The sequence below is a fragment of the Scyliorhinus torazame genome, chromosome 24 (assembly GCF_047496885.1).
Source record: "Scyliorhinus torazame isolate Kashiwa2021f chromosome 24, sScyTor2.1, whole genome shotgun sequence".
Lineage (NCBI taxonomy): Eukaryota > Metazoa > Chordata > Chondrichthyes > Carcharhiniformes > Scyliorhinidae > Scyliorhinus > Scyliorhinus torazame.
In genome coordinates, this window is record NC_092730.1 from 39,923,913 (window position 1) to 39,940,647 (window position 16,735).

The 16,735-nt window shown below is 46.7% G+C and overlaps 2 non-coding genes across 2 annotated transcripts; both read left to right on the forward strand.

Annotated features, from left to right (window-relative positions):
* The first annotated feature begins 11,025 nt into the window (after positions 1–11,025).
* trnar-ucg (transfer RNA arginine (anticodon UCG)) lies at positions 11,026–11,114 on the forward strand. Its single transcript is given in 2 exon segments — positions 11,026–11,062; positions 11,079–11,114. It is a non-coding gene; the product is annotated as a tRNA-Arg (tRNA).
* A 4,966-nt stretch (positions 11,115–16,080) lies between these two features.
* Positions 16,081–16,152, forward strand: trnag-ucc (transfer RNA glycine (anticodon UCC)). The gene has a single exon. It is a non-coding gene; the product is annotated as a tRNA-Gly (tRNA).
* The last annotated feature ends 583 nt before the right edge of the window (positions 16,153–16,735 follow it).

A 16,735-nucleotide genomic window follows, 5' to 3' on the forward strand; every position in this document is an offset into this window, starting at 1 on the left:
CATAACAAATAGGTTAGACCAAGGAGAGCCAATGGATGTTATCTATCTTGACTTCCAAAACGCCTTTGATAAGGTGCCTCACGGGAGACTGCTGAGTAAAATAAGGGCCCATAGTATTCGAGGCAAGGTACTAACATGGATTGACGATTGGCTGTCAGGCAGAAGGCAGAGAGTTGGGATAAAAGGTTATTTTTCGGAATGGCAACCACAATGACGAGTGGTGTCCCGCAGGGTTCAGTGTTGGGGCCACAGCTGTTCTCTTTATATATTAACGATCTAGAAGACGGGACTCGGGGCATTCTGGCTAAGTTTGCCGATGATACAAAGATAGGTGGAGGGGCAGGTAGTATGGAGGAGGTGGGGAGGCTTCAGAAAGATTTAGACAGTTTAGGAGAGTGGTCCAAGAAATGGCTGATGAAATTCAACGTGGGCATGTGCGAGGTCTTGCACTTTGGAAAAAAGGATAGAGGAGTGGACTATTTTCTAAACGGTGACAAAATTCATAATGCTGAACTGCAAAGGGACTTGGGAGTCCTAATCCAGGATTCTCTAAAGGTAAACTTGCAGGTTGAGTCCGTAATTAAGAAAGCAAATGCAATGTTGTCATTCATCTCAAGAGGCTTGGAATATAAAAGCAGGGATGTACTTCTGAAGCTTTATAAAGCATTAGTTAGGCCCCCATTTAGAATACTGTGAGCAATTTTGGGCACCACACCTCAGGAAGGACATACTGGCACTGGAGCGCGTCCAGCTGAGATTCACACGGATGATCCCAGGAATGGTAGGCCTAACATACGATGAACGTCTGAGGATCCTGGGATTATATTCATTGGAGTTTAGAAGGTTGAGGGGAAATCGAAAAGAAACTTACAAGATAATGAATGGCTTCGATACGGTGGACGTAGGAAGTTGTTTCCATTAGCAGGGGAGACTAGGACCCGGGGGCACAGCCTGAGAATAAAAGGGACTCACTTTAGAACAGAGATGAGGAGAAATTTCTTCAGCCAGAGAGTGGTGGGTCTGTGGAATTCATTGCCACAGAGGACGGTGGAGGTCGGGACGTTGAGTGTCTTTAAGACAGAAGTTGATAAATTCTTGATTTCTCGAGGAATTAAGGGCTATGGAGAGAGAGCAGGTAAATGGAGTTGAAATCAGCCATGATTGAATGGTGGAGTGGACTCGATGGGCCGAATGGCCTTACTTCCACTCCTATGTCTTATGGTAAGAAAAACCTGTTAAAAGAAAAAATGTTAAGATAAAGAATTAATTAAGTTGTAAAAGTTATACAAGTTTGTGTTAAGCAAATCGTAAATTCAGTTCTGTGTTGTGATCAGAGCTAAGCTTGCAGGTTGCAGTAATTCAATTTGAATTTTCAAACATTTTAAGTTTTAAAAGAACACTGTTAAAACCTTTTAAATAATTTTGCCAAGTAGCAGAAATTGCCATTGGTCATAAATAGGCAAATAATTTTATTTAAAAAAAAGATAGCCAAAGTATGAAAGCTAAAGAGTTAATTAGATTATGGAGACAATATTGTCAACATGAGAGGGATAAGATCATGTTTTTAAATTGGCAAGAAAATGCCCGTAAAATGGGGATTCCAATAAGTGAAAGGGGAACCAGAAAACTCTGGAGATCTTGAAAAAGGAGTGTGCATTCAAAAAACGCGCAAGTAAAGAGAGGGTGGACTCGAGAAAAAAAAATTAGCTACGTAGTTCAATGGCTGTCCTTGCATTGCCAGAATCAGATGAGCACCTAGAAAATCGGACCATGTCGGGTAGAGTCCCGACTGCACCAGTAGCATTGTCTGCACTAATTCAGGAACCAGCAGGGTATCATAATTTATATCCAGTCACTGCTCCCCAGATTCAAATCATGTCAGCCTCTCCAACCCCTTCGGTTGATAGCTTGCGTCCTAATTCAGCATCTTCACCGTCTGTTAGAGAAGGGGAGCTGTGTTCAACAAGCCCAGTTAGTGTCTATGACACGATCTCGGACGATGAGAGAGAGGCCTGATCATATCCAGAAACAATCACGCATACCACCTAGATCCCTTCAGACCGATATGGTAGGACAGAAAAGTATGAGAACAAAGAAAGAGGATGGGAATGGTTCTGAGAAGCTGGAGCTCCCCGTAGTCGCAGGGAAGGACGTCGAAGTCTTTGAAGGGCCAGAGGAATCCGCTAGAGCGCCCGCTAGTGAGACTCTGAGACAGTTGCCGATTCGGAAAATACCAAACCCTGATGCTGTAACAGCGGCCGCCCAGCCCGCGATAGACGTTTATTTCCCATGGAGACCCAGTGAGATGATGGCTATTCTGGCTGCAATCCCAGACAGGAAGAAATCTCCTGCTGCTTTCGTGGATTATCTGAGAACTACCATTTCAGTTTATCAAGCTGATTCTAGGGACATCTGGGCCCTAGTCCAGCAGGGTTTAACCCCAGCAGAGTACAGCAATCATCTCAATCACTTGAATTATGCTAGCCACGCCGCACTTCAGCAAGCCCATGCTTTGGACGATGATAGACGGGCACAAATCATGAATGCATTGAATGTCACATTACAAAAGCCCATAAACATTTCTGCTATCTTAGACCTCAAACCTAAAAAGACTGAAGAGCCAGAGGAATTTCTGGAACGTTTTAATGAAATCTACCGTGGGCAGTCAGGCAACTTGCCATACCAAAATGGTCAGAATTCCCCTCAATATTGTGCTATGTTAATGCATTGCCTAGCACCTTCCGTGGCTGCTGCCGTGAAATGTAATAACATGAATTATTCAGAGAATGACCCTTCTCAGATGGCCAGGGCGGTCAGATGTTATTGGAAGGAGGGTGTAGGCCAGGAAGGATGCTCAGTTACAAACTAAAGATGCATGGCATTGAGGGTAAAGTGGTAGCATGGGTAGAGGATTGGTTAACTAACAGAAAGCAGAGAGTGGGGATAAATGGGTGTTTCTCTGGTTGGCAACCTGTAACTAGTGGGGTCCCTCAAGGGTCAGTGTTGGGCCCGCAGTTGTTCACAATTTACAGAGACGATTTGGAGTTGGGGACCAAGTGAAATGTGTCAAAGTTTGCAGACGACACTAAGATGAGTGGTAAAGCAAAAAGGGCAGAGGATACCGGAAGTCTGCAGAAGGATTTGGATCGGTTAGGTGAATGGGCTAGGGTCTGGCAGAAGGAATTCAATGTTGCCAAGTGTGAGGCTATCCATTTTGGGAGGAATAACAGCAGAATGGATTATTATTTAAACGTTGAGATGTTAAAACATGCTGCTCTGCAGAGGGACCTGGGTGTGTTGGTGCACGAGTCGCAAAAAGTTGGTGTGCAGGTGCAACAGGTGATTAAGAAGGCTAATCGAGTTTTGTCTTTCATTGCTAGAGGGATGGAGTTCAAGACTAGTGAGGTTATGCTGCAATTGTATAGGGAGTTGGTGAGGCCACATCTGGAGTATTGTGTTCAGTTTTGGTCTCCTTACCTGAGAAAGGACATATTGGCACTGGAGGGAGTGCAGAGGAGATTCAATAGGTTGATCCCAGAGTTGAGGGTATTAGATTATGATGAGAGATTGAGTAAACTGGGACTGTACTCATTGGAGTTTAGAACAATGCGGGGGGGGGGGGGGATCTAATTGAGACATATAAAATTATGAAGGGAATAGATAGGATAGATGTGGGCAGGTTGTTTCCACTGGTCGGGGAAAGCAGAACTAGGGGGCATAGCCTCAAAATAAGGGGAGGTAGATTTAGGACGGAGTGTAGGAGGAACTTCTTCACCCAAAGGGTTGTTAATCTCTGGAATTCCTTGCAAAGTGAAGCAGTTGAGGCTCCTTCTTTAAACGTTTTTAAGAAAAAGATAGATGCCTTTCTAAAGAATAAAGGGATTCGGGGATATGGTGTACGGGCCGGAGAGTGGGGCTGAGTCCACAAAGATCAGCCATGATCTCAATAAATGGCGGAGCAGGCTCGCGGGGCCAGATGGCCTACTCCTGTTCCTAGTTCTTATGTTCTTATTAAGACGGAGTATGTAATGAAAAAGGATGATCTGAGACCCCAACCAGCGGCAGATACGGTGGCTTACCAGCTGGAACCCCAATATTGTGACCTTGGGTGGGTGGATCAACATGGGGTAGGATATCAAACCCACCCAAATGGACCCTCAGCTCCTCTGTATGGCCCAACGTATGCACCAACAGCTTCACAACTGCCGCCCCCTCTGAGGGGCCATTGGTCTACTGGGAAAAGAGGACGAGGCAGATATAGAGGGAACAATGCATGTCTTAATTGCGGCTGTGCAGATCACTGGCAACAGGAATGCCCCTTTAAAAGACGGGCAGCAGAAGGAGACTACCCGACCCAAAGGAGGGGGTACCAACCAAGGGGAGGACAGACGAGGTACACTGACTTCTCCCAGGCAAACCTTTTCCCAACCAAAGATTGACTAGCTAATTTAGTCATAACGGCTCTCCAATCGGACAGGGAACCTATTATTTCTCTGCAGATAGGATATCAACACTGCCCATTTGTAATCGACACTGGAGAAGCCATGTCTTCGGTGCAATCAGAACTTCGACTACCACTATCCGACCACACCCAGCATTTCTCGAGGTTTCAAGGACAGGTGTGTGAGCATCCTATTTCTGAACCTGTGACAGCCACTTATGAGAATAAGTCTGCGGATCATCAGTTTGTGGTGACTACTGGATTGTACTGTAACTTGTTGGCCCGAGATTTACTGTGTATCTTCCAGCTACAGCTAGAGTGCGGAGACGAAGGGGTAACGGTTCAATCATGGAGGATGAGACAACAGTGCTATATTTCTATCACTCCCCAGTGGTGGACGTTAGACATTGAACATTCACTGCACCACGTTACCCTGGTCTATGACAGAACCGGAAAAAACAGGGAGTTGGAGGACAAATACCGGCCGTTAATTGGGACCGAACGGCCAGTCAAGGTTGCAGCCACAGTCACGGGAAAAGAAGGTACAGCCGATTTTGTTACAATACCACCACATTTATGGCCACAGTCAGCTTCTGTGGGCCCTCATATTACACGTCAGGTCCACGACCAGTACCATGCCAAGGATCTGGGGCCTATGGTAAGGAGGACAGTGGATCATTCAGGTCCAACAGAGTACGCACTTCAAGTCACGCCAGACGGCACTTACATAAAATATTTTGAGGTCCCTGAAACGATTAACACTCGACTACAGCAAACCCACAGCTCTGGAAGAATAGGTGATTCCTTATCTCGGCCGGCATGGTAATATCCCACCGGGGTTTAGTTAATGACCTACTGCAGGCCCTCCTTGTGCCCGCGGATATTTCCGACCCCAGTTGACGTTGGTAATGAACAAGCAGATTGTGCAGCGCGGACAGCTGTGCAAATTCTGCAAGTGATGGTGCCTAAAATGTTAAGTCAGACTGAACATAAGAACATAAGAACTAGGAGCAGGAGCTAGCCCCTGGCCCCTCGTGCCTGCTCCACCATTCAATGAGATCATGGCTGATCTTTTGTGGACTCAGCTCCACTGTCCGGCCCGAACACCATAACAATTAATCCCTTTATTCTTCAAAAAACTATCTAGGGCAGCACGGTAGCATACTTCACAGCTCCAAGAGCCCAGTTTCGATTCCCAGCTTGGGTCACTGTCTGTGCGGAGTCTGCACATCCTCCCCGCGTCTGCATGGGTTTCCTCCGGGTGCTCTGGTTTCCTCCCACAGTCCAGAGATGTGCAGGTTAGGTGGATTGGCCATAATGAACTGCCTTTAGTGTCCAAAATTCAATGTTTTGTCAAATCAATTCCACTATGCTACCGTGCTGCCCTTACCTTGTCCTTATACCCTCTGTGGGGTATTCCTGGAAGTTATTATATAAACATTTCCCCTTCGCTTTGTTAAAGGAATTGGAAACATTGGAAAACTCCTGGTTCTATCTTTATCAAATGATATGACTGTGTTAATAAAACATAACCCATTTCAGTCAGTGGAGATGTGATATTGGCACCAATAAAACTCACAACCACAGCAGATATTGTCTGTTTCCCTCAGAGAGAGTCAATTGAAGAGTTTCCCGATTTCGTTACTTTGAGATTCGCAGTGATGTGAAATGACAAATGTCCGGATCACACTGGAAGCAACACTTTGATACTAATTTACTGAAAAGAAAAGGCGGATGCACTGTGATAGCGACATGTTTACTTTTGGTGTGAGTGAGAATATAAACAGCAGAGGTTGGTTTATGGGTTATGGGCCCAGCACGCTTCCGCTGCGCCACTCCGCTCCTTAGGTCCGCCGTGTTCGCAATTACTGCTCTGAGGCAGCCAGATAACTATTTTTTTAAACGAAAACCCAAGTGTTGTGAAGCTCACTTTGGCTGGACAATAACACGGAACTTCAGCACGGCTGTAACAGACAGAGAAAGACACACAGAAAAGCAGGAAGAGAATATCAGGACACACACACACAATGACACACAGCAGAGGTGCAGTGCAAACCAGCAAGATACTGAGATGGACAAACTGGTTATTTAGGAAAACGGGGTTTTCTGTTGCACAAAGATAGGCAATTAAATGTATGTATGCTGTGTAACTGTGCTCCCTGCGGTGTAACTGTGCTTTCTGCTGTGTAACTGAGCTCTCTGCTGCGTAACTGTGCTCTCTGCTGTGCAACTGAGCTCTCTGCTGCGTAACTGTGCTCTCTGCTGCGTAACTGAGCTCTCTGCTGCGTAACTGTGCTCTCTGCTGTGTAACTGAGCTCTCTGCTGTGTAACTGTGCTCTCTGCTGTGTAACTGAGCTCTCTGCTGCGTAACTGTGCTCTCTGCTGCGTAACTGAGCTCTCTGCTGCGTAACTGTGCTCTTTGCTGCGTAACTGAGCTCTCTGCTGTATAATTGTGCTCTCTGCTGTGTAACTGAGCTTTCTGCTGCGTAACTGTGCTCTCTGCTGCGTAACTGTGCTCTCTGCTGCGTAACTGGGCTCTCTGCTGTGTAACTGTGCTCTCTGCTGTGTAACTGAGCTCTCTGCTGCGTAACTGTGCTCTCTGCTGCGGAACTGATCTCTCTGCTGTATAATTGTGCTCACTGCTGTGTAACTGAGCTCTCTGCTGCGTAACTGTGCTCTCTGCTGTGTAACTGAGCTCTCTGCTGTGTAACTGTGCTCTCTGCTGTGTAACTGAGCTCTCTGCTGTGTAACTGTGCTCTCTGCTGTGTAACTGAGCTCTCTGCTGTGTAACTGTGCTCTCTGCTGCGTAACTGTGCTCTCTGCTGCGTAACTGTGCTCTCTGCTGAGTAACTGCGCTCTCTGCTGTGTAACTGAGCTTTCTGCTGTGTAACTGAGCTCTCTGCTGAGTAACTGCGCTCTCTACTGTGTAACTGTGCTTTCTGCTGTGTAACTGAGCTCTCTGCTGAGTAACTATGCTGTCTGCTGTGTAACTGAGCTCTCTGCTGAGTAACTGCGCTCTCTGCTATGTAACTGTGCTCTCTGCTGTGTAACTGAGCTCTGCTGAGTAACTGTGCTCTCTGCTGTGTAACTGTGCTCTCTGCTGTGTAACTGAGCTCTCTGCTGAGTAATTGCGCTCTCTGCTGAATAACTGCGCTCTCTGCTGTGTAACTGACCTCTCTGCTGAGTAACTGCGCTCTCTGCTGTGTAACTGTGCTCTCTGCTGCCTAACTGTGCTCTCTGCTGAGTAACTGAGCGCTCTGCTGTGTAACTGAGCTTTCTGCTGTATAATTGTGCATTCTGCTGCGTAACTGTGCTCTCTGCTGCGTAACTGTGCTCTGTGCTGCGTAACTGTGCTCTCTGCTGTGTAACTGTGCTCTCTGCTGTGTAACTGTGCTCTCTGCTGTGTAACTGTGCCCTCTGCTGTGTAACTAAGCTCTCTGCTGTGTAACTGAGCTCTCTGCCGAGTAACTGTGCTCTCTGCTGAGTAACTGAGCTCTCTGCTGTGTAACTGTGCTCTCTGCTGCATAACTGAGCTCTCTGCTGTGTAACTGTGCTCTCTGCTGTGTAACTGAGCTCTCTGCTGCGTAACTGTGCTCTCTGCTGCGTACCTGAGCTCTCTGTTGTATAATTGTGCTCTCTGCTGTGTAACTGAGCTCTCTACTGCGTAACGGTGCTCTCTGCTGCGTAACTGTGCTCTCCGCTGAGTAACTGCGCTCTCTGCTGTGTAACAGTGCTTTCTGCTGTGTAACTGAGCTCTCTGCTGTGTAACTAAGCTCTCTGCTGAGTAACTGTACTCTCTGCTGAGTAACTGTGCTATCTGCTGTGTAACTGTGCTGTCTGCTGTATAACTGAGCTCTCTGCTGATTAACAGTGCTCTCTGCTGTGTAACTGCGCTCTCTGCTGTGTAACCGTCCTCTCTGCTGTGTAACTGAGCTCTCTGCTGTGTAACCGTGCTCTCTGCTGTGTAATTGTGCTCTCTGCTGTGTAACTGTGCTCTCTGCTGTGTAACTGAGCTCTCTGCTGTGTAACCGTGCTCTCTGCTGTGTAACTGTGCTCTCTGCTGTGTAACTGAGCTCTCTGCTGAGTAACTGAGCTCCCTGCTGTGTAACCGTGCTCTCTGCTGTGTAACTGTGCTCTCTGCTGTGTAACTGAGCTCTCTGCTGTGTAACTGTGCTCTCTGCTGCGTAACTGTGCTCTCTGCTGCGTAACTGTGCTCTCTGCTGAGTAACTGCGCTCTCTGCTGTGTAACTGAGCTCTCTACTGTGTAACTGTGCTCTCTGCTGTGTAACTGTGCTCTCTGCTGAGTAACTGCGCTCTCTGCTGTGTAACAGTGCTTTCTGCTGTGTAACTGAGCTCTCTGCTGAGTAACTGCGCTCTCTGCTGAGTAACTGCGCTCTCTGCTGTGTAACTGTGCTTTCTGCTGTGTAACTGAGCTCTCTGCTGAGTAACTATGCTGTCTGCTGTGTAACTGAGCTCTCTGCTGAGTAACTGCGCTCTCTGCTATGTAACTGTGCTCTCTGCTGTGTAACTGAGCTCTCTGCTGAGTAACTGCGCTCTCTGCTGAGTAACTGCGCTCTCTGCTGTGTAACTGTGCTTTCTGCTGTGTAACTGAGCTCTCTGCTGAGTAACTGCGCTCTCTGCTGTGTAACTGTGCTCCCTGCTGTGTAACTGCGCTCTCTGCTGTATAATTGTGCTCTCTGCTGCCGAACTGTGCTCTCTGCTGAGTAACTGAGCGCTCTGCTGTGTAACTGAGCTTTCTGCTGTATAATTGTGCATTCTGCTGCGTAACTGTGCTCTCTGCTGCGTAACTGTGCTCTCTGCTGAGTAACTGCGCTCTCTGCTGTGTAACTGTGCTTTCTGCTGTGTAACTGAGCTCTCTGCTGAGTAACTGCGCTCTCTGCTGTGTAACTGTGCTCCCTGCTGTGTAACTGCGCTCTCGGCTGCGTAACTGTGCTCTCTGCTGTGTAACTGTGCTGTCTGCTGTGTAACTGAGCTTTCTGCTGTGTAACTGAGCTCTCTGCTGTATAATTGTGCTCTCTGCTGCGTAACTGTGCTCTCTGCTGTGTAACTGAGCTCTCTGCTGAGTAACTGCCCTCGCTGCTGTATAATTGTGCTCTCTGCTGTTTAACTGTTCTCTCTGTCCTGCAACCGTGACTGTGCCGTTGACAGATCTTCACTGTGGTTGGGTCAAATCATTCCCTGTTGTGTAAATATGTTCCCAGTTGTGGAAATGTGATCCGTCTGAATCAGAACCTTTCTCCGCCATTACTGAGACGAAATTTCAATTCCAGATTTATCAAATCTTGTCATGAAAGATTAGTTCAGGCCTCTGGATTTCAAGTCCAGGGACAGAACCTTGTATTCCTGTTATCAAAACAGTTCGGTCAGCTCAACATTCTGAGATGGAAGCGCCCAATATGGGGCTTGAACCCAATATGAAACAATATAGAGCTTGAATCCACGACCGTGGGATTAAATGTCCGATGCTCTACCGACTGAGCTAGCCGGGCTGCTGTCAGAAATATTATTATCCCTCTTCCTGAGGAGATTATAATTTGCTGAGCAGCGAACCTTGTGTCAAACCGTTTACTAAAATTCCGATTAATTCTTCGGCCACAGTCGCTGGGAGCAGGGCTCGAACCAGCTGGGGAAAGTCCAACACCTTAACCACTCGACCATCGCAGCTCGGTTCAATAGGTCATTCATTAAACATTATAAAACATACAAAACATTATAAAACCGGCCAGGAATCACTGCAGGAAGGTCTTGCATTCATGCGATGAACGGTGCCCCGGTGTTTCTGTGAGGAGCGGTTGAATCTACCTCACAAATGACCATTGGATTTGGAGAGAAGCCTTGAGAGACTCGAAAATCCAAGTTCCCGAAACGCACAATTTCACTGATTCAATTGTTTGCGGAAGAAAATAAGTTACATTGGAAATATCCTAGAAGTTCATTTTTGCTTTACATGGAACAGCACCGAACTTCCCAGTCCAGCTCCAAATTAAAGCAATTCAATCACAGAAACTGGCAGCACAGAAGGAGGCCTGTGCAGACCGAATGCTCACGTGATTACGTGTTCCGCATCTAAAATGATCAGGTGTTCTCCCCGGATCGCGCTCAGAGCACAAGCCTGGAGCAGCTGCTCAAACAGTAAATAAATTATTTTTTGTTACACGTCCTTGGTCGCCAGTCTTTGAGAGATGAGAATTTCTCCATGGTGTCAGGAGTGGGCAGTATGGCACAAGGGCTTCGCCACCTAAACCCGCTGCTGTCATAGAATCAGAGAATCCCTATTGTGCAAATGAAGACCATTCGGCACAACGAGTCTGTACTGACCCTCCGAAAGCTCACGCACCTGCCCTCTACTGGAATATTGGGTCCGATGGAGCAACTCTGGACCCCATTCCAACCCCTGAAATCCGTCCCTCCCCTCTCATGAGTGGGGTGCAGGATTGGAGTGTCAGTGCAGACTCGATGGGCCGAATAGCCTCCTTCTGCATTTTACTGGTTTCTATGGAAACAGATATGATCACAGTATTTATTCACATGGGATAAACATTGGCTCGCACGTCACTGCAGGTGGCCGCGTGGCCTAAAGGATAAGGCGTCTGACTTCGATGAATCGAATGATGATATCAGAAGATTGCAGGTTCGAGTCCTGTCGCGGTCGTTTTATACAGAAATCCGGTGGAACTTGCTGACAGCCGATTTTTCCCTCCTCAGCTCATAGTTCCACCTTTCCATCCAAGCATTGCAGGGCTTTTTATGGAATATAATTCCTTCTAACTTTGTTTTCATTCAATTCGCTCTCATCCTAGCATTTTGTTTATCCCCTGATGAATCCGCAGTATCTGTTTGACTTGGATCAAGTATAGAATAATATATTATGTATCAATCGGTTCAATACAATTCTGTGGAGGAAATTCTAATGTCGTCAGGAAGACAGACAGAGTCATAGAGTCATAGATGTTGGCAGCATGGAAAAAGCCCTTCGGCCCAGCTTGTCAATGCCGCCCAGTTTATTTCACTAAGCTAGACCCACTTGTCCGCATTTGGCCCATATCCCTCTATACCCACCCTGCCCATGTAACTGTCTAACTGATTTTTAAAAGACAAAATGATAACCGCCTCCACCACTGCCTCTGGCAGCCCGTTCCAGATGCTCCTCATTACCTTATTTATGCTCCTCATTATTTCATAGACCTCTATGATATCATCCATAAGCCTCCTACGCTCCAGGAAAAAAAGTGCCAGCCTATCCAGCCTCTACCTTTCACTCAGACCATCAAGTCCTGGTAGCATCCTTGTAAACCACTTCTGCACTCTTTCTATTTTAACAATATCCTTCGGAAAATAGGGTGACCAGAACTGAACACAATATTCCATGTGTGGGCTTACCAATGTCTTGTGCAACTTGAACAAGACGTCCCAACTCTTGTATTCAACATTTTGAGCTTAAAACCTCGCATTCCGAATGCCTTCTTCACCACCCTATCGACCTGCGACACCACCTTCAAGGAGCTGTGAACCTGTACTCCTAGATCTGTTTGTTCTGTAATTCTCCCCAACTCCCTACTAGTAACTGATTAGGTCAATCCCTGATTTGAGCTACCAAAATACATCACCTCACATTTATCCAAATTAAACTCCATCTGCCATTCATCGGCCCACTGGCCCAAGATGTTTAATAATGAGCTGAATCAACTGTTTTTTGTTCAGAGGGATGAAAGATTATCTCACTGGATTGGGAATCCAGAGGCCTGAAATACTCTTTGGGACAGGGAATAAATCTCACCATTCAAATTCACTGATTCAATAGATTTTCAGGGGCGTTGACAGGGTTGATGCTGAGAGGTTGTTTCTCCATGTGGGAGAGTCTAGGACCAGAGGGAATGATCTCAGAGTAAGGGGCCGCCCAATTAAATCTGAAATGATGAGTAATTTGTTCTCTCAGAGTATAGTGTATCTGTGGAAACATTGTTTCTAAGCGAATACTTGTCGAGGCTGGGGAAGTTAATATGCGCAAGATTAAATCAGTAAGGGAATCAAGGATTATGGGGATAAGGCGGGAAAGTGGGTTTGAAGATTATATCAGGTCAATCATAACCTCTTTGAATGGTGGAGCAGACAGGATGGGCCCAATAGGCCACTTCTGCTCTTCCGTCTAACAGTGTAATGAGATCATCTGATGAACTTGTTTTCACGGCTGGGCGGCCGGTTCTGGAAAGACAAAATCTGCCAGCAGAGCCCCAGATGAAGCTGGCGTCTGTTTTGGAGTTTCTGAAGCCGCAAGTTTTCATGGTGCCAAACTCCTGCCCAAAGCTGGTGTCGTGATTTAAATCGATTATCAGACAGAGGATTAGGAATATCGGTATAGAGATTGGTGCAAGAAGATTCACCCCTCAGGCCTGTTGAACTCCGAATCTAAACTCCATCCTAGTTCCGGATGCACTGAATGAATCATCAGGTCACCCTCAATAAGTGGCCCAACGCGGAGATGCAGCAAATTGACCATCGAGGAGGATGGATTCAGACCCGCAGATGCAAAGCACAATGGATTAGCAGCGCATCACCTTCACCTCTCGGCCAACTCGCCAAATGACCTGACTTCACCAAACCACCTCATGGACCTTTAACATCTGCAACAACTAACGGACGAAGGTTGTATTTGTCCATTGGTCCAGATGTGCAGCCAGTTGTGAAATGTTAGAAATATAGTCTCTGTCAGCAAATTACATTTCCAACATATCAGCTGAAGGATTGTTCTGAACGGACTGATGGGAAACACTTCAACACCATGGGAGTGGGCACGTGAGCAATAGGTCAGAAGGTGAGAGCATTGAGGGAGAACTCACACACTGTATCAGAGAGAGACCTCTCCTGTGGAAATGTGCTCTCTGCTGTGGGACTGTGTTCTCTGCTGTGAAACTGTGCTCTCTGCTGTGGTACTGTGTTCTCTGCCGTGAACTGTGCGCTCTGCTGTGTTACTGTGTTCTCTGCTGTGAAACTGTGCTCTCTGCTGTGGGACTGTGCTCTCTGCTGTGAAACTGTGCTCTCTGCTGTGGTACTGTGTTCTCTGCCGTGAACTGTGCGCTCTACTGAGAAACTGCTCTCTGCTGTGGGACTGTGATCTCTGCCGTGAACTGTGCGCTCTGTTGAGAAACTGCGATCTCTCCAGTGGAAATGTACTCTCTGCTGTGAAACTGCTCTCTGCTGAGGGAACGTGGACCAGATGTGATGCAGCTGAGGATGCTGAGTGATGTAACGTGGACATGGTGAAGTTACTGGCCAGAAATTTCCGAATTCTATTTTTGTTTTTAATGGACCGCTACAATCCACGTGTTTATTCTAGGACACAACAATGAATAAAAATGAATCAGTGCTGAGCAGATTCTAACATCCCACACCTCCAGTTTGTTCTTATTGAGAACCCCGTCCTCGATGGAAGCTTTTGCTCTCCGAATCAGACCACCGCCTCCTGGGAATACAACAGCGATACCTCCAAGATCTGATCTGTAACAGAATCACAGAACAATAGTGTCCCCTTGTGACTGAGGGAACAGGTGCTCCATATCCGCCCTGTCTATACCTATCATAATCTTGTATACCTCGATGAGATCACCCCTCAGTCATCTCTGTTCCTGCGTGAGAGAGAAAACAAGTCTATCCAACCTCTCTTCATATCCTAAATGTTCCATCCCAAGCAACATCCTGCTGAATCACCTCTGCACCCCATCCAGTGCAGTCACATATTTCCTATAATGTGGTGACCAGAATTGCACACAGTACCCCAACATTCTATACAACGCCACCATGACCTCTCTGCTTTTGTAATCCATGCCCCGATTGATAAAGACAAATATCTCAAATGCCTTTTCCACCACCCTATTAACCTGCCCTTCTGCCTTCAGAGATCTCTGGAAAAACACTCCAAGGTCCCTTTGTTCCTCAGGACTTCCCAGTGTCAGGCCATTAACATTAATCCTATATTAATAATATAATATTCTTTATTGTCACAAATAGGATTATATTAACACTGCAATGAAGTTACTGCGAAAACCCCCTACCAAATGATCACATCTAATTTTTCAGCGTTAAATTCCATCAGCCACTTTTCTGCCCATTTGACCATCCCGTCTGTATCTTCCTGTAACTCAAGACACTCAACCGAACTCTGAGCTTGAAACTCAGTGAAAGGATTTCACCCTCCTCTCGGAATCTGATCACCACCTCAATCCCAACATTCAGCTTGGGTGGGCAGACAAGACAACGTCCTTCCCGCAGGCCCCCCAGCACAAACTGGATAATATCCCAAACTCGTATCCTGCTCTTGTCACATTGCTCCACCACCTTGTTCTCTTCACAAAACGCCAGGAATCTCAGACCAATTCGTCAGACCTTTGATTCTCTCTTCAAACAACACCTTGTCCCTGATTAAGTCCATCCTGGGAAGAGGGGCTCGGTATTCCGAGTTTCTCTGCAGGCATCCGGTTGCTGTTGATGGACCAAAAGAGGCCTCACGCCTGAAAGAAAGCCTCTCTCACAGCCCTGCGAGCATGTCTCCATTAGACGGTGTAGTCAATACCTGCAGAGTAGATAACAATGGAGAGAAGTGTGAGCAATTTCAGCGTCACAATTCTCTGGACACAGAGCATTCAAAATATAATATTGTTGAAAATACTGAACTGATCCTCTGGGAGCAGGACTCAAGTCAAAGGGGAAAATCCAGTGGGTTTCTAGTGGAAAGATTTAACAACTGGATGATGGCAGCTAAAATCAGTACTTGCGTTACAATCTCTGTAGATATTCTACTGAATTGAAACCTGCAAAAGGCATATTTTCCGACTAGAAATCCAACACATTTCCCCCTGTTGTGGAGGAAGTTCTCAATCGCACAGGTGGTCAAACGGAATAAGGCTGGGCTGGGATTTGAGTCCAGATTTTTCTTTAGGGAACAGACACTTTACCGGACGAAGCTACAGAGTCTGTGGATGTTCAGCTAATCACAAGGGCTCTGGCTTTGATTGTCGTTGATTCGGCCAAACATTTACAGTCTGACATTAATTGACCGTGAGAATGGGCGGTGAGGGGATTCTGGAACCGCTGCAAGTCCATATGGTGTATGTACACACACTGTGCTGTTAGGGAGGGGTTCCAGGTTTGGATGGTGCCTCGCGGAGGAAAAGTCAATTTCAGGAGTGGGATTCGAGCCCTGACCTCCAGAGGAGACTGCGACCTGCGCTCAGCCATCCTGACGTATTTGAAAGGTTAGGTGCGTTTAGGCCGAAATCTGGTGCTTTTTCCGAGGGTCGGTACCGGTTCCATGGGCCGAATGGCCTCCTTCTGCATTGGAGGTATTCTATGATTACTTAAACAGGGTGAAAATGGCAGCATCAGGACACAGGACGAGTTAAGGTCTCAGGCCAGAGTAAGTGTCCTATGTAATGACACATAGAATGTACATTTATTGTGGACTGGTGCCATCTCCTGGCTGAACAGGAGCCGTGCGACACGGACACTTTCATTCAGGAGCATTTTAAATTGGAGTGAAATAACTTACGCAAAGTAAGTACTTGATAAGAAACAGTTAATCAAACTGATCTAAAGAACCAAAAGGACACGTCTTCCAACAGTGAGCGATGGTGGTATAGTGGTGAGCATAGCTGCCTTCCAAGCAGTTGACCCGGGTTCGGTTCCCGGCCATCGCAATAATAAATTGAGAATTTTTGCGCCTCTTCGTGAGTTTCAAACTGAGGAAGAGAAAGTTTATCACTCAGAATTTAGACGCAAATACAGCGAGAATGAAATAAGTACTTATCGTTTTTTAACGTGGTTTCAATGTGGACAGTGTTCGACTATCCCCCCGCCCCCCCCCCGCCCCCCCGAGCCAGCCCTCAAACAAAAGTTAAAAATAACAGCATTTTTACTTCATCTTTGATGCACGATCAATTGCACAAAGACTAAAGTTGTGTACAACTGTGGCTTTATTACAGTCAGATGTGAGGCCTCCTGCTGCAGCTGGCGAAATGGCAGGGCACTGGAGGGCATGCATATTTATCCAGTTCTCACTGGGCGGAGCCAGCCGGCAGGAGCTACCGGCGAACCTGTAGTGCAGGTCCTATCTTACATCTCCTATTGCAGTGGATCACCACATTCACCCTCTGTTAAAAATGAGTCCGGCGGGGGTGACATGAAAGTATATACAATTAGTGGAATTATGTACAGTGGTAGGGAAAGAAAAGTCCATGTTGACGGTCCGGAGTCCGTCAAAGGTTCAGCCGGTCCGGTGCT